Source organism: Callithrix jacchus, chromosome 8 (assembly GCF_049354715.1).
Source record: "Callithrix jacchus isolate 240 chromosome 8, calJac240_pri, whole genome shotgun sequence".
NCBI classification, from domain to species: Eukaryota; Metazoa; Chordata; class Mammalia; order Primates; family Cebidae; genus Callithrix; species Callithrix jacchus.
Genome location: NC_133509.1, coordinates 96,897,857 through 96,919,618, shown reverse-complemented (window position 1 = coordinate 96,919,618; position 21,762 = coordinate 96,897,857). Strand labels below are relative to the sequence as shown.

General features: G+C 38.6%; 1 pseudogene; it reads left to right on the top strand.

Moving 5' to 3' along the window:
* The first annotated feature begins 879 nt into the window (after window positions 1-879).
* On the top strand, window positions 880-21,331 carry LOC100397304 (small ribosomal subunit protein eS8 pseudogene; annotated as a pseudogene).
* The last annotated feature ends 431 nt before the right edge of the window (window positions 21,332-21,762 follow it).

Below are 21,762 nucleotides of genomic sequence, written 5' to 3'. Positions count from 1 at the left end.
GCTATTATCAAGAAGGCTCAGAAAGAAAAGAAGACAGCTGGAAAAAAAGCCTCTATCTTCTTTGAGAATATATAAATAATACTCAAGAACAGCATATTAGTAGAAATATGGATGATAGAAGCCATTCTGATAATATCTCAGACAAAAATAAGCAACATGTTATTGGAAACTGGAGGAATGTGATCCTTTTTATAAAGTAACAACGAAGATGGCTGAATTGTTCATGTTCTAATGTTTTGTGAAATATGGGATTTGGGAGTAATGAAATTTTATATTTAGCTGAGGAGGTTTCTAAGCAAAGTGTTGAAGTAGTGACTTGGTTCCTCCTGACAACTTATTGTTAAATGCAAGAAGCCAAATGAATTGAAGATAGAATTGATCTTCTAATATGTGTTTGGGGAGAGGTGAGTAGAGGGAGAAGAAACTGTTAAGCAAAAAGAAACTGGAACTTAAGTCTTGGAAAATTCTCAGCCTATCCATACTTTAAAAATGACAACACATGGGCAGGAAAGAACTCTAAGAGTATGGGTTTCATGATTGTTTAATAAGGAGATTACTGCATGTATGAACCACTATCCTAATCAGCAAACTCAGCAGAAACGCTGCCAGTTTTAACTGAAGGGAATGGAGATAGGACAGAATGAAGAAAGACTGTCAAATGTCTTAATTTTATAAGACAGACCCATGGAATTCTGTGGCCACAAATGTGCAGTGTCTGAAAATAAGGGAAGATTTATACTGAAGACAATTCAAAGACAATCAGGACTGTCTCCACAATTTCAAAGGAGGGGGGGCATCACTACAGTTTCAACATGTCAGACAGACCCACAGTTTTGAGTGACAAAGCTATTGGGACACAGCTACCAGAACCTTGGAGACATGACCCCTACCAGGCAGAGCTCTCGTAATAAGATCTCCAACCGGCATAGCTCTGAAAAGGCAGCCCTGACCAGGTAGAGCTTTGAAGGCAGGATCTCCATCCCAATGTATCCAGAAGAAGGGACCTCGACCCTGTTAAAAATTTTTTATTAACATTTGTTAAAGACAATATGGAAGATTTCATTCAAAAAGGACTATTGCAATGGGGACAGTGCAGTAGGGGAGGCAGATCAGGTTCAATTCTGAAAACAACAAGGACAAGTAAAAATGTATAGCTAAGGAGTAGGGTTGCAGTTGGGATCAGTGGATTACTAAGAGAAAGCATTAAAGCTATGGGGGATTCTGGCAAAACTGCTTGACATGTTTCTTGCTAAAGACATACCAGAGTGATAAGGTATCAAGGATGGGTAATTTTCACTGAACTGACTTTTCAGAATTCTTGCTAAAACTGAACTAACTGGCCCAAGGACAGAGCCCAAGGTCAAGACCTCATCAAAAGAATAGGAGTCTGACTCAATTTGGTCAAGGAGAGAGTCTGCCAGACCTCCCTCTTGTTCAAGGGCAAAAGAGATAGTCTTCCTTTCTTTGAACAATGTAAGTCCATTTCTCATTCAGTCATCTTTCTTTATTAAGGACCAGTGGAACTCTTTGTTAAAACTTTATTAGTAGAGAAGCCAGTCAAGAAGATTTATAGACACTGGGCTTAAAGTATCTTTGGATAATAAAGTGAAGATTGCAGAGGCAGTCCAACAGATTTCCTAGTTGGCAGTTTGAATATTCCTGAGATAGCATAGATATCAGTGTCATTATTATTATTATTATTATTATTATCATCATTATTATTTTGAGAAGAGCATGAAAGTGTTCATTTTAGCTCACAGGGCTTCTTTAGACAGTCCAAATAAGGATAGGAGCAATCAGGTTTTAGTTCTCAATGGTGTCAAGTCAGAAGGATGGGATAAAAACTGGAAACATTCGAGAGTTATAGCCAGATATTGGAGAAAACTAAAAGAATTGATCCTGTCCAGGCTAGAAACAAACAAACAAAAAAAGTACACCAAGAAATGAGAAATAGCCCAAAGGCAATGAGTACCAACAACAATGGATTGTAGTTTTCCACCAAAAGGTAAAATATCTTTCTACAGTCATCCTCATTTTGATTAAAGTCAATCAAAATAACGTTAATCAAATTAAAATTAAAGTTAATCAAAATAAAACTTCTTCTCTTTGTAAAATAAGTTTGGTCTCATTTAACTTGGCCTGATTATGTAAGAGCAGCAATAATAGAGATTGACTGCATATGGCCCTTTTAAAGTCAGATTTGCTGCAACTTTTAATAAGGAATCTCAGATTAGACTTTCAAAAAGGCCGCTCAGGGCTAGGACACCAAGCCAAGAACTTGCCATTATACTTTGCCTGCCACAACTAGATTTCAGTGAATTCATCTTTTCTTGAGCTCTCCAAAATATCCCATGTTTCCTAAGCCACTTGGGAAATGACTAACCAGGAAATTACTCAACTGGAAGATCGGGAACTTCACAATCCAAGTATCAGAACAGCTTTTCCAAGAGGACCCTGTAAGCATTTGTTCCTTAAGTTATCTTTGATTTATTAAAACTGTCTAATCATATCTGATTCCAGGCACATCATACTCAAATGTGACGTTTCAGTCAAAACCTGGATAATAGAACAAATGTTTTCAGTTATGTTCTGTTACAAGAAGAACATGCTCTTATTGAACTTATGCAAATAACTAGGCTACCATAAAGAATATTCAAAATTTTAGAGGGATCAGGTAGAGAAAGAAATAAAAGTTTCGTTTTTATTTACAATGATATAAAATCCAAATTGTTGAGAGTTAGAGACTGCTTATTGGAAAAGAAAAGGAGGTTCCTTATATCTGGACTACAGAACTTTAAAGGACCATTAAGTTTTCAGCACAAAGTAATTTAAAAAAAAAAACCACCACGTGGAAGGGAAATAATCAGCCCACTCTAGCCATTCTGTCCCACCTAAAGCAGGCAGGGTCTGAGAAGCACTTGTGAAATTCAGTCTAAAAGCAAATGATCACCAAAGACTGAGACCTAATCATAAGATCACAGAATGCTTCTCTTCCCATACCTTACCACCACATTAGTAAGGCCTAGCCTATTTACAGCAGTTTTTTTTTTCATCCATTACATGGTATCAAACTATAAAGAAAAGTTTACTTATCAAACTAAGAGCCAAAAAACAGAAGTTGAAGAGTCAGAGCAAGCATCAGAATCAGACATGGCAGAGATGTAGGAACTAGCAGAGCAGGATTTTTTTTTATTGTACTTTCGGTTCTGGGGTACACGTGCAGATCATGCAGCATTTTTGCATAGATACACATACGGCAATGTGGTTTGCTGCCTCCATACCCACCCCTCACCTAAATCTGGCATTTCTCCCCATGTTATCCCTCCCTGACCTCCCCATCTCCCTACTATCCCTCCCTTGGCCCCCACCAACAGACCCCAGTGTGTGATGCTCTTCTTCCTTTGTCCATGTGTTCTCATTGTTCAACACCCTCCTATGAATGAGAACATATGGAGTTTGGTTTTCTGTTCTTGTATCAGTTTGCTGAGGATTATGGTTTCCAGATTCATCCATGTCCCTACAAAGGACAAAAATTCATCAATTTTTATGGCTGCATAGTATTCCAGGGTGTATATGTGCCACATTTTCCTTGTCCAGTCTATTGTCGATGGGCATTTGGGTTGGTTCTAGGTCTTTGCTATTGTGAACAGTGCCATTATGAACATACATGTGCATGTCTTTATAATAAAATGATATATAATCCTTTGGGTATATACCCAGTAGTGGGATTGTTGGGTCAAATGGAATTTCTATTTCTAGGTCCTTGAGGAAACACCACACTGCCTTCCACAATGGTTAAACTAATTTACACTCTCACCAACAGTGTAAAATTGATCCTATTTCTCCACATCCTCTCCAGCATCTGTTGTCTCCAGATTTTTTAATGATCGCCATTCTAACTGGTGTGAGATGGTATCTCAATGTGGTTTTTATTTGCATTTCTCTAATGACCAGTGATGATGAGCATTTTTTCATATGTTTGTTGGCCCCATATATGCCTTCTTTTGACAAGTGTCTGTTCATATCCTTTGCCCACTTTTGGATGAGTTTGTTTTTCTTGTAAATCTGTTTTAGTTCTTTGCATAATATTCTGGATATTAGCCCTTTGTCAGATGGGTAGATTGCAAAAATTTTCTCCCATTCTGTTAGTTGTTGGTTCACTCTAATAATTGTTTCTTTTGCTGAGCAGAAGCTCTGGAGTTTAATTAAGTCCCATTTGTCTATTTTGGCTTTTATTGCCAATGTTTTTGGTGTTTTAGTCATGAAGGCCTTGCCTATGCCTATGTCCTGAATGGTTTTACCTAGCTTTTCTTCTAGGGTTTTTATGGTGTTAGGTCTTATGTGTAAGTCTTCCATCCATCTGGAGTTAATTTTAGTGTAAGGTGTCAGGAAGGGATCTAGTTTCTGCTTTCTGCACACTGCTAACCAGTTTTCCCAACACCATTTATTAAATATGGAGTCATTTCCCCATTGCTTGTTTTTGTCAGGTTTGTCAAAGATCAGATGGTTGTAGATGTGTGGCATTGCCTCCAGGGCCTCTGTTCTGTTCCATTGGTCTATATCTCTGTTTTGGTACCAGTATCATGCTGCTTTGATTACTGTGGCCTTGCAGTATAGTTTGCAATCAGATAGCATGATGCCTCCGGCTTTGTTCTTTTTGCTTAAGATTGTCTTGGCTATGTGGGCTCTCTTTTGGTTCCATATGAAGTTTACGGTTGCTTTTTCCAATTCTGTGAGAGGGTCATTGATTGCTTGATGGGGATAGCATTGAATCTATAAATTACTGTATGGGCAAAAACTGGAAGCATTCCCTTTGAAATCTGGCACTAGACAAGGAATTTGAAATAACTAGCTAATATGCTAAAAAGCCCTAAAGGATAAAGTGAACAGCATGCAAGAACAGACTGGCAGTATAATAACAGATACAGAAATTATAGAAAAACAATTTTTAAATGCTAAAAATCAAAATTAAGAATGTCTTTCATGGTGTTATGGTTTGAATGTGCCCCCACCAAAGTTTATAGGTTAGAAACTTGATCACTAATGTAGAGGTTGTGGGAGAGGGTACCTAGTGAAGGGTAAGAGCTTTACCCTCATGAATGTATCATTATCATGGAAGTGGGTTCATTATAACAGGAATGGGCTCTTAAAAAGATGAGTTTGATCCTCTTGTTCACTCTCATGCTCTCTTTGCCCTTCTGCAATGCGATGACACACAAGGAAGGCTTTGCAAGATGCCATCTTGGACTTCCCAGCCTCCAGAACCATAAGCCAATAAGTTTTTTTTTCCTTCTAAATTGCCTTGTCTGTGGTATTCTGTTATAGCAGCAAAAATGGACTAATACCAAAAATTGGTACCAAGAATTGGAGCTGTTGCTAAAACAAATACATGAAAACATGCAGCAGCTTTAGAACTGGGTAATGGGTACAGGCTGGAACGGTTTTCAAGTAAATGCTTGGAAAAGCCTTTATTTTCATAAAAAAAAAGCATTAAAGGTGAATCTGGTAAGGGCTCAGCAGAAAAGAAGAGCTGTAGGGAAAATATTTAAGTTCCTAGAGATTACTTTCAATTAGTCATGATCAGAATGTTCATAGATATAAACAGTAAAGGCCATTCTGATGGGGTCTCAGATAAAAATGAAAGGTATCTTCTTGGAAACTGGAGTAAAGTCTATTCTTACTATAAAGTGGTAAAGAACTTGGCTGGATCATGTTCATGTCCCAGGGCTCTATGGAAGGCAGAGTTTAGGAGCATGAACTAGGATATCTGGCAAAAGAAACCTCTGTGTAAAATTTGAAGGAGCTCTGTGGCTTGTTTTAATTGCCTAGAGTAAAATAAGAAAAATGATATAAAGATGGAATTTATAATTAAAAGGAAAGCAAACAGAAATTTTTAAGATTTGCAGCCTTGTCACATAAAGAACAACAAAACTTACAAGGATGCAGCCAAGTGATGCTTGATAAAGGGACTAGTATGGCTAGAAAAAATCCAGGTTGCATTCATCAAGATAATGGCAGAATGACCCTAAAGGCATTTGGGAAATATTTGAGGCTGCCCTTCCCATCCCAGGCCCAGAGTTTTGGAGGGCACAATGGTCTTGAGCGACAGGCCAGAGGTACTTTCCACAGGTTTGCTTCCCTGGGACGCCTCAAGACTCTGCTCCCACATCCCAGCACAATACTCTGCAGGTGCTCCAGTTGTGGCTCAAGAAGGCCTGGATCCGACTCAGACCACTGCTCCATAAGTTACAAGCAGTACACCTTGGTGGTATTCATGTGGTGCAATTTTTCAGGTTTGCAGAGTATACAGGGTGTGGGGCCATGGCAGCCTCCAGCTAGATTTTTTTAAATGTATCAGACAGCCTGGGGGCCCAGGCAGAAACTTGTTACAGAGGTGGAGTTACCACAAAGATTCCCAAGTAGGGTAACGCCCAGTGGAACTCTGGGGCCAGAGCTACCACAGAGATCCCAGAACTGTAGTTACCAGCATACAGCACAGCCTTGGAGAGCTGCAGGCAAAAAACTCCAATCTATTAGAGCTCCTACATGGGCTGAACCCAGCAAAGCCATAGGGGCAGGGCTGCCTGAGGACTTGGTAGCCCAAGCCCCACCCTCGTGTGTCTGGAAGGTGGGACATGGAGTCAAAGATGATTATTTCCAAGCCTCAGGATTTAGTTTGGTTTGTCTCAGTGGGTTTTGAACTTACTTGAGACTACTTACCCCTCCCCACTTTTTTAAACCTATTTCTCCCTTTTAGAATGGGAATATTTATCTTATGGCTATGCTACCACTGTATTTTGGAAGTAGATAATTGTTTTTATTTTACAGGGCCACAGCTGGAGGGAAATTTGCCTCATGATGAATCATGTATCAAGTATCACCCATATCTGAATTAGATGAGGCTTTGGACTTGAACTTTGAGTTGATGCTAGAATACATTAACACTTTGGGGCTACTGGGATGGAGTAAATGTATTTTGCACTTGAGAAGCACATAAGTTGGGGGGTCCCAAATTTTGTGGCATGCTATGATTTCAATGTATCCCCCAAAGTTTATGTGTTGGAATTTGATCACTAATGTGGAGGTTTTAGGAGGTGGGCCCTGATGGGAGGTGTTTGGGTAATGAGGGTTCTGCCCTCATGAATGGATTAATGCCATTATTGTGAGTGCATTTATTATCACAGGAGGGTTTCCTTATGAAAGGATGATTCCATCTCCCCTTGCTGTCTTTTTCACCCTACCTTTGCCCTTACAGCATGACATGACACAGTGAGAAGGTTCTAACTAGATGCCAGCCCCTCAGGTTTTGACTTTCCAGCCTCCAGAACTGTGAGCCAATAAATTTCTGTTAATTATAAATTACCCTATCTGTAGTTTTATTAGTCCATTCTCACACTGTTATTAATACAAAGAACTGCCTGAGACTGGGTAATTTATAAAGGAAAGAGGTTTAATTGACTCTTTAATTATTTCTGCATGGCTGGGGAGGCCTCAGGAAACTTACAGTCATGGCAAAAGGGGATGTAAACATGTCATTCTTCACATGGCAGCAGGAGAGAGAAGTGCAGAGTGAAGTAGGGTAAAATCCCTTATAAAATCATCAGATCTCATGAGAGCCCACTCGCTATCATGAGAACAGCATAGGGGACTAGCCTCCATGATTCAATTACTCCCACAGGGTTCCTCCCAGGATATGTGGGAGTGGTGGAGCTACAATTTAAGATGAGATTTAAGTGGGGACACAGCCAAACCATATCAGTGGTATTCTGTAATAACAGCAAAAACAGACTAAGATAGATGGGCTTAGTACACCAGACAGAGTTGAAGGAGAAATCTCTAAAATTCAGGATATATCAATAGAAATCTCCAAAACTAAAAAGCAAAGAGAAAGGAAACTGAAAAAATAAAACAGATTATCCAAGAACTGTGGGATAACCAGAAAAAAAGAAAGGAACAGAATAAATACTTGAAACAACAATGACCGGCTATTTCCCCCAAGTTAATGCCAGACACTAAACCACAGATTTGGGAAGCTCAGAGTAAATCAAACAGGATAAATGCCCAAAAAGACACAAAACATGGACAAAACAGAAAACTCTATACCTATAAAAGTACAGAACAGCAAAAACACAGAAAACAATCCCAAAAGAAGCCAAAGAGAAAAAGCATATCACCAACAGAGGACCAATGATCAGAATTATATGTGACCTCTCAGAAATCATGCAGGCAAAAATAGAGTGATTTAAAGAGTTAATAGAAAAAAAAAACACCAAGCTAGAATTCTGTACAACCTGTGAAATTATCCCTCAAAACTGAAAGACAGAAAGATTTTCTCAGAAAAACAATAACTGAGAGAACTTGTTGCCAGTGGATCTGCATTTCAAGAAATGTTAAAAGAAGTTCTTTAAAGAAAGGAAATACAATATTGGTCAAAAACTGAGATCTACGTAAAGGAAGCACATGGAAGAAGAAATAAGATACAAGAAAAACTTTTATTTTTTATCCTTAGTTAATCAGATGGATAAATTTGTTCAAGGTAATAATAGCAATAATGTATCTGATTATATATATTTATATGTATATGTATGCTATGCATACATATATAAGTGAAGTGAATGATAGCAATGATACAAGGGACAGGAGAAAGAAATTTTGTTATTATAAGCTGCTAACACTTCTCTTGAAGCAGTATAGTGTTATTTGAAAATGCACTTGAATTAGTTGGACATGTATATTCCAAACTATATGGCGACTACTCAAAAAAGGTAATATATATATATATATATTTGGCATACTAAATAAAAGAAAATTGAATTATACAAACTGTGCAATTAGAAACATAAAATGCAGAAAAAAGCAGAAGATAAAAATAGGAATAAAGAAAAGTCAAAAAAAAAGAACTGTAAAAAGAAACAGAGGAATCCACTCTTATAGTTGAAGAGTTTAAGTTTCCTGTAGAAATGGATAGATCCGGCAAGCAAGAAGGATACAGTTGAACTCAACAATACTATCAATCAGCTGAATGTAACTGACATCTAGATACTACTTCATCCGACAACAGCAGAATACACTTTTTTCTCAAGCTCACATGGAACATTCACCAAGATGGACCACATTCTGGGTCATAAATCCCACCTTAATAGACTTAAAAGAATAGAAATTATATGTCTGTTCTTAGATCAAAATGAAATTGAACTAGAAATCAGTAACAGAAAGAACTGCAAAATCCCAAAATACATGGAGGCTAAGCACATTCCTGATTTAACACATGGGTCAAAAAAGAAATCTTAAGAGAAGTTTAAGTATTTTGAATTTATTGAAAATTAAAAAACAACATCAAATTTTGTGAAAGTAGTGCTTAGAGGAAATTTATAGCATCTTTTTCATGTATTAGAAAAGAAGAAAGATTTAAAATTAATGATTTATGTTTTTATCTTAGGAAACTGGAAACAGCAAATTAAACATGAAGTAAACAGAAAAAAAGAAAGAATTAAAATTAGAGCAGAAATCAATAAAATTGGAAATATAGAAAATCAATGAAGCTGAAAGCTAGTTTCATTAAGATTAAAAAGATTAATAAAATTGATAGGGCTCTAACCAGACCAAGGAAGGAGAAATATATACCATAATTTATCTCAGGTATGCAAGGCTGATTCAACACTGAAAATCAATTAAGGTAATACATTACATCAAAAGGCCAAACAATAAAAATTACATGATCACATTAATAGAAGCAGGAAAGCATTTGACAAGTGCCAATCCATTCATGATTAAAAAAACAAAATCTCAATAAACTAAGAATAGATGGGAATTTTCTCAATTTAAAGAGTATGTACCAAAAAAAACTAGAGTTAACATCCTACTAAATGTTTACAAACTGGAAGTGTTCTTACTAAGATCAGGAACAAGGAAAGGATGTTTCCTCTCATCATTAGTTTTTAACATCATACTGGAAGTCTCAGCTAATGAAATAATACAAGAAAATAAAAGGAATACTGATAGGGGAGTAAGCCATAAGCCTATCTTTGTTTGCAGATGACATAATCATCCATGAAGAAAATCCAAAATAATTCTGGAATAAGCATTTATAACAAAGTTTCAGGATAAAAGATTAATATACAAAAATTAATCACTTTCACAAAAAACAATACCATTTACAGTAGCATCTCATAAAAATGAAATACTTAGGAATAAATCTAACAAAATATGTGCAAGATCTATATGAGTAAAACTACAAAAGTAATGAAAGAAATCAAGAACAAACTAAATAAAAAGAGATACTCCATGTTTATGGGTAGGAAAATGTAATATTGTCAAGAGGTCACTACTTTCCAATATGATCTATACATTTCGTTCAATCACAGTCAAAATCCAAGAAATTTATTTTGTGGATACAGTATTGACAAACTAACTCTAAAGTTTATATGAAGAGGCAAAAGACCCAGAATAGCCAACACAACATTGAAAGAGGACAATAGTTGTAAGACTAACAATACCCAAATCCAAGACTTACTATAAAACCATAGTAATCAAGACAGTTTGGTACTGGTGAAAGAACAGACCGATATATAGTAGAAAAACACACAAGTGATACAAAACAGAGAGCCCAGAAATAGACCCACAGAAACAGAGTCAACTCATCTTTGACAAAGGAGCAAAAGTAATACAGCACAGCAAAGATAGTCTTTTCCACAAGTAGTGATAAGAAACTGGACATCTACATATAAAAATATGAATCTAGACACAGATATTAAACCCTTTATAATAATTAACTAAAAATGGATCATGGGACTAAACATAAAATGCAGAACTATAAAACTCAAAGATAACATAGGGAAAAACCTAGATGACCTTGGTTATCATAATGACTTTTTAGATATAACATGAAAGGCATGGTCTATGAAAGAATTGATAAGCTGGACTTTATTAAAATTAAAAACTTCTCTGCAAAATACAGTGTGACTAGAACAAAACAAGCCATAGATGAGAAGAAGATATTTCCAAAAGACACATCTGATAAAAAAGAAACTATTACCCAAAATATAATAAAACAACTCAAAAATCAACAGTTAAAAAAAAAAAAATTTAAATAGAACAGAGATCTTAAGACCCATCAAACAGGATACACAGATGGCAAAAAAGCATATGAAAAGGTGCTCCATATCACAGGTCAGAGAATGCAAATTAAAATAATGATATGCCACAATACACCCATTAGAATGACCAAAATCCACAACACTGACAACACCAAAGGCTAGTAGTGATGGAATGGAGCAACAGGAATGCTCACTAATTACTAGTGAGAATGGAAAATGGCAAGGCTACTTTGGAAGACTGTGTAGCAATTTCTCACAAAACTAAACACACTGTTACCATATGATCCAGCAATTGTGCTCCCTGACATTTACCCAAAGGAAATAAAAACTTATATCTGCACAAAAACCTCCACATGGATATCTATAGCAGCTTTGTTCATAATTGACAAAACTTGGAGGCAACCAAGATGTACTTCAGTAGGTGAATAAACTGTGGTACATACAGAAAAAGAAATATTATCAGTGCTAAAAATGAGATATCAAGTCATGAAAAAACATGAAGTTTAAATGCATATTATTAAATATAAGAAACCACTCTTAGAAGGCTGCATACTATGTAATTCTAACCATATTATATTCTGGAAAAGGCAAAACTATGGAGACAGTAAAAAAATCAGTAGTTGCCAGAGGTTAGTGGGTAGGAAGTGATGAATGGGCAGAACACTGGATTATTTTATGCGGGAGGGAGTGTTCTCTTTTTTTAAATTTTACCTTAAGTTCTAGGATACATGTGTAGAACATGCAGTTTTGTTACATAGGTATACATGTGCGGTGGTGGTTTGCTCCACTGATCAACTCGTCATCTAAGTTTTAAGCCTCACATCCGTTTAGGTATTTGTCCTAATGATCTCCCTCCCCTTTCCCCTCACCCACCAGCACCCTGATGGGCCCTGGTGTGTGATATTCCCCTTCCTGTGTCCATGTGTTCTCATTGTTCCACTCCCACTTATGAATGAGAACATGTGGTGTTTGGTTTTCTGTGTCTGAGAACACGAGATCTTTAGGGCAGTAAAACTATTTCCTAAAATACTATAATGGTGGATATGTCAGTATACATTTGTCCAAACCCTTAGAACAGACATCAACAGTGAACCCTAATGTGGACTATGGACTTTAGGCGATTATGATGTGTCAATGTAGTTCAACTGTAACAAATGCTCCACTCTGCTGGGCGATGTTGGTAATGGAACCAGAGATGCATGTGTGGGAATAGCGAGCATATGAGAAATATCTGTACTTCCTTTCTTATGGCTGTAAACCTAAAACTGCTTTTTAAAAATCGAATGAGATCATTAAAATGGCACAACAAGTGAATTTGTTTCTGTGGTATGTAACATTTTAAAGTAATAAGTGGAATTACAATAGATAACATACTAGGACATATGGAAAGTAAGAATAGTGACAAAATTTAGAATTTTCATACAATTTCTGAAATATTTATATTAATATTTACCCATGCAAACATACTTTAGGAAAGATTAGCATCTCTTCCTATATGACAATGCCTTTACATGAAATTCAATGTAGTAACTAATCAAATTATCTTTAACATGTCTACAGAGTGCAAGAACAAATCTTTTGAGATTTTCCAGGAGGCCCTCTGGAAAAGCTCAGATCAGTTTAAAAATAAAATTTCATTTAGGATTTGATTTCAGGAACGTACAATTGCCAAAAATATTTTTTAAATCTTAGCTCTTTTAAAAGTAAAAGTCTCAGTTCTCTTAAATAATCAAGGACATGATAAAGGTGAACATAAATCACAAAAAAAAAATCTGATAAAACACAGAGTCTGTTTCCTAGGCAGATTACTTGAAAGATAAAGTAAAGCCACTTTACAATTTCTTATTAACAGCAGATCATAATCTGCTAATAAGACATGAGAATGTTGTCATTTTTGACAGAGAAACACCCAAATTCTAGATTTATAGCAGTCTACTTTTGATATTGATTTCATTATTTTTAAAATCTTTCTAAAATAAATGTATTTACTCTTTTGTTCACTCCCTCCCTCAACATATTTACTCTTAGCTAGCTCAACTACACATAAAATTACTTCTCTGCAAATCTTCTACAACTTTCCGTATTTATTCTGATTGAGAGGCTTTCACCATACATTTCCCTCTCATTCTAGAATAACCAGCCATTCTACTTCACAATAAAATCACCCTTTTTTCCTTAACAAAAACACATCGTTTATACCTTGTACAGCTATATCAAAAAATATATCCTACTTTTCTTGGAGACTTTGCATGCAGGGTTGTTTCTCTTATTATTTTAGTAGTCTTATTCCCATATAGTAATTTTAGACCATTAGTAAACTTTTAAACAGAGAAACTAGGAGTAGATGACTGTGAACCACCTGTCACATACCAGTGTTCTCTGAAAGACTGGCAAATTTTTTGAATACATCATCTCATAATTTTATAGGCATATACTGTTTCATAATACAGATTCCCAATGTGGCAAAAATAATGTGTTTATTAACAAGCTCAAATATAATTAGTGTCTCCATATAATATCATATATTAATAAGAAGGCACATGTAAACTTGTACTTAGCAAAATATAATAGTACATTTGTTTAGAAATGATATAAACTCTTAATATCTAACAGCATAAATCTAAAAGATTAGAGTCACCAAAAATACTTTGGAAATATATTTTTAGATAGACACATAACATTGAACAGGGCTGGCTATCATCTCCAGTTATTTCCCTGCTAAGTATTTTTTAACCTCATATGACTAGTAGATTATATGTCCATATTATATTTCATGTAGATTATATGTCCATATATTTCATGCTGATAACTCAGAATATACAGCTGTTTTTATTAAACCAATACTATTACACTAGCCCCCTTTTTAGGGATTATTTATCCAATTCATGCGAATTTGAAATACATTTTAGTTGGCTGCTACATTTCTGGGAGTTTGGGAAGACAATTCATATGAGCACTTACTTCTTTCTAAACCATGATACCAGAACTACTTTAAGGGGTTTTATAAACTTGGTAATAGTATGTAGAAGCAGAGAAATATACATGGTAATATACATACATATACATACAGAGATAAGATGCAAATTGAGATCTGTGCTTTTATTTTAAAGTTTTAGCCCTGAGTCAGGCATAAAAACAAAAAACTTAACAGTTTATGTGAGTTGTTTTTCACTTTTTGCTCCATATTATCCTTTTACCCAAACTGTGTTTCTACCAGATGGAATAACTTAAGGTTACCTGCTCAGTATGAGGGTGAATGTTTTTACCAATATTTAAGGAGATTTTAAAGATTTCCTTTTGCCATGATCTGTAATCTTACCAAAGGAATAAACAACATTTCAGGCAAGACACTGAGGGAACATCAACACTGTCTGGGTGTATCCAAAGCCTTATCTGTTACTAATTAGCTTTTTTCCTTTTTGCCTCAGGTAGTTGCTTTTAGGGGTCTGAGTTCCTGGAGAGCCGCACAGAGGGTGGTTGCGGGGGCTAAAGTTGTGGGGACTATAGGGAGTTGAGAAGCTGAACTGGGAAGGGAAAGGCTTGGCAGAAGCAACAGAGTGGTGAGGGACATAGAGGCTTGAAAGAACACTATCTGAGGACACAAAGGAGTGGAAGGGAAGACAAAAGGTGGTAAAAGGAGAAAGGAGGAGTGCAGGTGATGGGAAGGGAGAGGTCTTTGAGGAGCCATTTTGGGGAAATGTTTCCCAAAGACGCTGTCGAAGTTCCAAATTTGACGTGAGTTCAAGAAGGGAAATTTTGCGGACTGAGAAGTTCCCATGGGAGAAGTGGGATCAAATAGAACAGAGAGGCCACACAAGCATCCGGGAAAATAATTTCAGCCTGAGAGTCAGTGAAAGAACCCCACTGAAAACAAGGAGCCAGGAAGAACTTTCAGCCCCGGAAGTACCTTTAATTTTAAGAATGAAACTGTCCCTACCATGCAACAATGGACTGCCATCAAAGCACTGGCTCAGAATCTGGACTCACCAATGGATCCCTGATCAATCAGCCAAGAGTGAAGACAAAGACTTCAAAGGGGCACACTTGAGGTCTCAAGTGGGAAGTGTGGGGATCCAACCATGAATCTGATCCCGAGTTGTAGAAGCTATAACTGCTCAAGAAAACATATATATTTAGACACCTGGTAATGACTTGTTAAAGATCCTATTCAAAAGAGATTACAGCTATGGGGCTTGACAGCAGGGGAGAAAGATTGGGCTCAATTCTGTATACAACAAGGACCAGTAGGGCTGTATAGCCAAGAAGCAGGTTTGGTGGTGGGAAGGTCAGTGGTTTTGTAAGAGGAAACATCAAGGCTATGGGAGGATTCTAGCTAAACTGCCTGACAGGACTTTTACTGAAGTTAGGGAAAAGTGGTAAGATAGCAAAGGTCAGAGATTGGCATTGAACTGACTCATCAGGATTCTTACTAAAACAGAAATAAGTGGCTCAAGGACAGAGCCCACAGCCAGGGCTTAGTCAGAAAGGGGACTCAGAGGAGCCCGATTCAAGTTTGTTCAAGGAGAGAGTTCATTGTCATCCCCAGTGTGTCTAAAGGGCAGAAAACTGGACAAAAGATTTTATTCTAAAGTCTTAAAATCTCATGAAGTTTGCCTTGCTAGGTTTAGGACTTGTTCGGAACCTATCAGCCCTTCCTGTCTTTCTCCCTTTTGAAATGGGAATGTATCTCATGCCCATCCAACCACTGCAATTTGAAAACACATCGTTTCTCTGATTTCATGGGTTGGAGAGGAATTTTGCCTCAGGATAAATCATACCTCAAGTCTCTTCCATATCTGATTTAGACAACTTTTAGGTAAGACTGTGGATTTTAGAATTAACACTGCAATGAATTGAGACTTTTGGTGCTGTTGGAATGGAATAAATGTATTTTGCAAGTGAGAAGGACATAAATTACAGAGGTACAGGAACAGAATGCAATGGACCGAACTTTTGTGTCCCTCCACATATGGAAGTCCTAATCCCCAATAAGGTGGTATTTGGAGGCAGGACCTTTGGAAAGTAATTAGAATTAGATTAGGTCATGAGGGTAGAGCCTGTGTGATAGAATTCATACATGTATAAAAAGAAGAGGAGACAGCACATCTCTTGCTCCACCATAAGAAGACACAGCAAGAACACAGCCGTCAACAAGCCAGGAAGAGGGCCCTTACCAAGAATCAAATCAGCCAGCACCTTGCTTCTGAATTTCCCAGCCTCCATAACTGAGAGAAATCAATTTCTGCTGTTTAAGCCACCCAGTCTATGTATGCTATTATAGCGTTCTACATAGACTAAGACACTAACCAAGGGTCCATATGACTTTGGGGACACCTTACAAAATGTACCCTAAAGAGGTAAACTCGTCCTGAACTATGCACTGTCCTGACCCCAATGATGTTCTGTGTTGGAGCTGAGAGGTGAGAGAGAAGAGAAAACTTGCAGTGGTTTGGGGGGCTGAATAAGCAAAGTAATGAAGCAGTAAGTGAGTCACAGAGGTCTTAAACCGAAGACCTTATATGCTTCATACCCACCTCCCCAACCGCTTGTTATATAACCCTTTGTTCAAGTTCATAATTAATTCCTGTTTTTCAGATACAGCTTCATAATATTTTATTTAGTCCTTTTCCTTTCTTCCTGTCTTCCAGGTACATTTGTTGCCATGGGAACCATGATGCTAATTTTAAGGGTGAAGCCCAGAAAGATCCACAAACACAGAGGAAAAGAGATTCGATCTCTATTTGATTGAAATATAGACCCCAAATTGGAAAACTGCAAGAAGTAAACCACATGTGCCTTCAGGCCCACAAATATATCCTTCCTGGACCAGTTCTCTTCCTCAGGCACATGAACCAAGTAATAAAATCCTAACCGTAAAATCATCAAACACAAACAGAGGTTTCTGTGCTATTCTTTACTGGAGTTTTTACATAAACTCATCTATCAAGAAAGTGCTTCCTAAAAGGACTGAAGGATTTACATTTTCTTATCTCTCAGATGTGAGCCAGAGTCAAGCTCTTATCAACCACTGCCCTCTATTCTGAGTACCTATGTTATATTGCCTTCTGCTAAATTTTATCTAATTAAAGCCCTAGAGCCTTTCAAACTCTCTCAATGACCAAGAAGAGGTTTTTCCAAGGAACTTATCAAAAACACCCAGGTCTAGAGTACCTAGGTCACTGTCTTGCCAGGGTTAGGCCATTGCCATGGCTCGCTCTCCAGACTAGCCCCTGGCCATAAGCTCAAGCATCCACACTAGCTTAACTCACACATTTTATTCCTGGTCCTGTCATCCAATGGGCACTAAACGTTTGTATCAATACAACAGAATTCTGTTTAAGAATGTAAGTTCTTTTATAACCCAGAGTTATAACAAGGGTTGTACAACAAGGACCAGTAGGGCTGGATAGCCAAGCAGCAGGTTTGGTGCTGGTGTTTTAAGAGTCACAATAAAACCTGTGTTCACTCCAATCCTTTGAGTTCATCTTTCACCATTTGGGTTTTTACACTGAAGATCATTGTATTTAGCCATGTAGAAAATTCGTGCCCCGCTGTTCCCAACCAATGCTCTTCATATTCTGTGGCACTGAACTTTGAAAGGGCCGATTCTGTACTGACATTGCAGGAGCAGGTTAAAATATTCCACTTTCTTCCCAACAGTAAGTAGGTGGGGAAGCATCAACCTTCTCAAGGTCAGTATGTACCAGCTAGGAAACAGTGTGCTCAAAGGAGCTAGCGGAAGAACTTTCAATAAAGGGACTACCAAGATGTAGCAAGAGATAAGGGAGCAGGTAAGTGGCAATACTTAGAACTAGAAAACGGGAGTCCTTCAGATCTGAGAAACAGCAGCCACTAGAACCCAGCAGGAAGTTGTAAAACAGGAGCCACTTGAGAGGGGCCGTGGCATTCAGCAGAGGAGTGCAGCCCCTGCCAGACTGCAGCCCAGAAGAAAAGGAATGTGTTGGGGCAGGGGAGATGATCCTGCAGCATCTCCCTCCTCCTGCTCTCTGATTGCCTCCCTGCACCTCCCTTCGACTTTAACCAGAATATAGAAGATACAGGGGTCAGGGGACCCTTAGAGTTCAGCCTGCTCAGGGCAAAAATCAGGGTGAAGAATGGAGGTAAATCTAGAGATACAGATAGAATATTCAGCACACAGTGCTGTCTGGAGACTGATAAACAAGCTAGTGTTCACCAAGGATAGAAGGCTCCTCGTGAGTGCTGATAGAAGTCGTAGAGTCTGAAACACCTATCTTGCTGCTGGAAGAAGAGAGACACACAAACCAACTGGAAGACACTCATGAGTGCACTGGAGAGTTACCAAGGCAGGTGACTCACGTGCGCACCTGGGAAACTAAATGTCACACCGCATCTGGAAGGGGTGGCTTCTCCTCTCTAAGTCTTTTACTTTGCATAGACTAAAACCTCAAACTATAGGGGAAATCATCACAATTCTAATAGCCAACACTTGTTGGACATACCACGTGCCAGACTGTTAAAAACATCATGCCCAAATTAACTCAATTCTCACAACAACTCTATGAGATTAACATTATTATCACTATTTTCTGGATGAGAAAAGTTGAATAGACTGAGAACTAGAGAAGCTACACACCAAGTCAGTAATGATACCAGGTTCTGAACCCAGGCAGTCTGACTTCCAAGTGGGCACTTTTAAATCCTACACTTACAATGAGCACTCTTGACCATGTTTATAATATAGTTGAACTGCTTATCCATTATTTTCATGTTACCAGCATCTAATGTCACATTTCAACAGGTATGAAAATAGCTATGGAGTTACAGATTTTTCACCACTGAAATGAGCAGTAGCAACTCATTTCATTAGTAGGGAAATGCAGATGCAAATGCAGCTGGATACATAGTATATTCTACCTGAGCTGTAGAATTAAAACTCATCTCCTAACTGCTTTACCATGCCTCTTGCCGCTTCACTGCAATTCCCCTGCATGCAAAGAACTTGTGCCAGGCACTACTAGGAGAAAAAAAAAATCAGAGGAGAATTTGCTTTCCAGGTGTGACCAGCATGGACTAAAAGGGAGTAAGATAAGTATCACTGTGAAAATCTAAGAGGTCTTACCCACAAAAGTGATTCCTTATAAACTATAATGGAGTTTAGAGGAGCAATCATGTTTTTCCCAGAGGAGCATCTGGTAGGGCAAGGTAAAGGGGTTGACCTCTGGTTTAAGATTTTTTAGAATAGGTAATACAAGAGGAGTAATTTCTAGTTCACAAAGTTTATCAAGGGCTACCAATGATCTGTCAAGTTAGAGATAAAACTGCTGCTCCCTGGGAATCTGAGAAACTGTGAAGTTTGTGACTTTGTGAGGTAGGGGATTTGTAGATACAAAACACCAACAGTGCTTTGCCTTTCCGCCAGCAGTCGAGGTTCTGTACCACAATCGCCCTCATGGGTGCCATCATTCAGGAGCTCTTTCTTTAAGAACTGAGCAGTAGATTGAAATAGAGGCTTAACATGGAACAGATGAAGCCTATCAATAGGAAGACAATTACAGAATGCCAGCAGATGGAATTGTACCCTATGGTGTCATGAGATGTAATAACACTAACTTAAGGAAGACTTCCAGAGAGGGCAGATTTCTTCACCTCGAAGAATGTGCTCCAGCATTTGTGATTTAGACAAAGACCCCAGGAGGAGTCTACAGTCCCCCTTTGCTCTTGCTCCATAAAGGCAGGCAAGCCAAGTAAAGGTGTTCAAGCCATAGCATGAATGCTTTTCTTCTGTTATCCTCAAAGTAAGCACACTAAACTTGCCATTCCTGTCACCTCCTCTTAAAGGTTCTCCTTCAAAGCTCAGATGAGTCACTTAGAAGGTAAATAAATCCTCCATGAACGTATCTAAGATTTAGTTTCCACGTCTACAGATCCCTAACCTTACTCTGAACTGGGCCAAACACCACTGGCTGTTCACTCCCCCCCTCCTGCCATCTCTCCAGCGGTGTCCAGACTTCCCTGTCTCTGTCTCTGTGTGCAACTATTCCATAAGCCTCCCCAGGGGGGCAAGTACAGAGCAGCAGAGCATTCTTTTTCAGTTTATCCCATAATGCCCCTTCATACATAGTGCAGAGTAAAGGGTTATTAGTTTAACATAGTTTAATTAAATGCAGTGGACGATATTTGGGGGGGGGAAAAACAGCCTCTCAATGTTTTCAGACTTTCCCCCACTTTGGAACTTCTCTTTTAGTGAGCCCCATTTTCCTTGACTATCTCCAGAGGGACTGCATGTTGAGTGAACCAATTGTCTGCTCAGGTATCACAAACCTCATGGTTTCTGCACTTTCCCTGAAGAGCCAGAGCAAACCATTTCTAATTGCTGCACTGGACAATTTCCTCCAGAGAACCATTCCTGGAGCTCATTGATCCCACCAAACCCAGTTTGGTGGCCCTGTAACAGCCGTCCAGCAGGCCGCAGTGTGTAACATACTCGTCATGCTGTACAATGACAGATCTGTGCAGTTAGTCATTTAACACCCAAACCTAACTCAGGCCTCAGTCTCCTCAGACACCTTCACCATTCACAACTCCATTAAGACTTATGGAAACCAACCGTTCATCTTCAGAACAGTGATTTAGGGGCATCTTGGGACAACTGGCACAAGTGCAGCAAGACCGGGAGCAAGAGAAAGCCCTACCACAAGAAGCAGAAGTATGAGTTGGGGTCCCCCCGCTGCATCCACAGTCCATGTGCTGGAAGGTAACAAGAAATACTGTGCTGAGGCTGGCCATGGGGAACTTCTCTTGGGGCTCAGAGTGTCGTACTCACAAAACAAGGATTATGGATGTTGTCTACAATGTGTCTAATAACGAGCTGGTGGGTACCAGGACCCTGGTGAAGAGCTGCGTTGTGCTCATCCACAGCATACCATACCGACAATGATAGGAGTCCCACTGTGTGCTGCCCCTGGGCCTCAAGAAGGGAGCCAAGCTGACTCCTGAGGAAAAAGAGATTTTAAAAACAAAACACGATCTAAAAACATTCAGAAGAAATATGATGAAAAGAAAAAGTGCAAAATCAGCAGTCTCCTGGAGGAGCAGTCCCAGCAGGTCCAGCAGGCACAGCAGGCACAGCTTCTTGCATGCATCGCTTCAAGGCCAGGGTAGTGTGGACGAGTGGACGAGCAGACGGCTACGTGCTAGAGGCCAAAGAACTGGTGTTCTAGCTTAGGAAAATCAAGGCCACGAAAGGTAAATAAATCCTTGTTTTCTGTCTTTCCCTATGTAATGAAGGTGTTTATCATTCTCTCTCTCTCTCTCTCTCTCTCTCTCTCTCTCTCTCTCTCTCTCTCTCTCTCTCACACACACACACACACACACACACACACACACACACACAGTTTTGAGTGGCCACCTTTCACGGACAAATGTAGATACCATGAGAACATCTAGCAGTAAAGGGATATCTCTAGATTTTATCCAAGGTCTCAGTCTCTAAGTGAACTCGAAGGGTTTATTAGTGCATTTTCATGTTCTGATAAAGACATACCTGAGACTGGGAAGAAAAAGAGGTTCGGTTGGGTTTACAATTCCACATGGTTGGGGAGGCCTCAGAATCATGGCTGGAGGCAAAAGGCACTTACTACGTAGCAACAAGAAGAAAAAATGAGGAAGATGCAAAAGCAGAAAC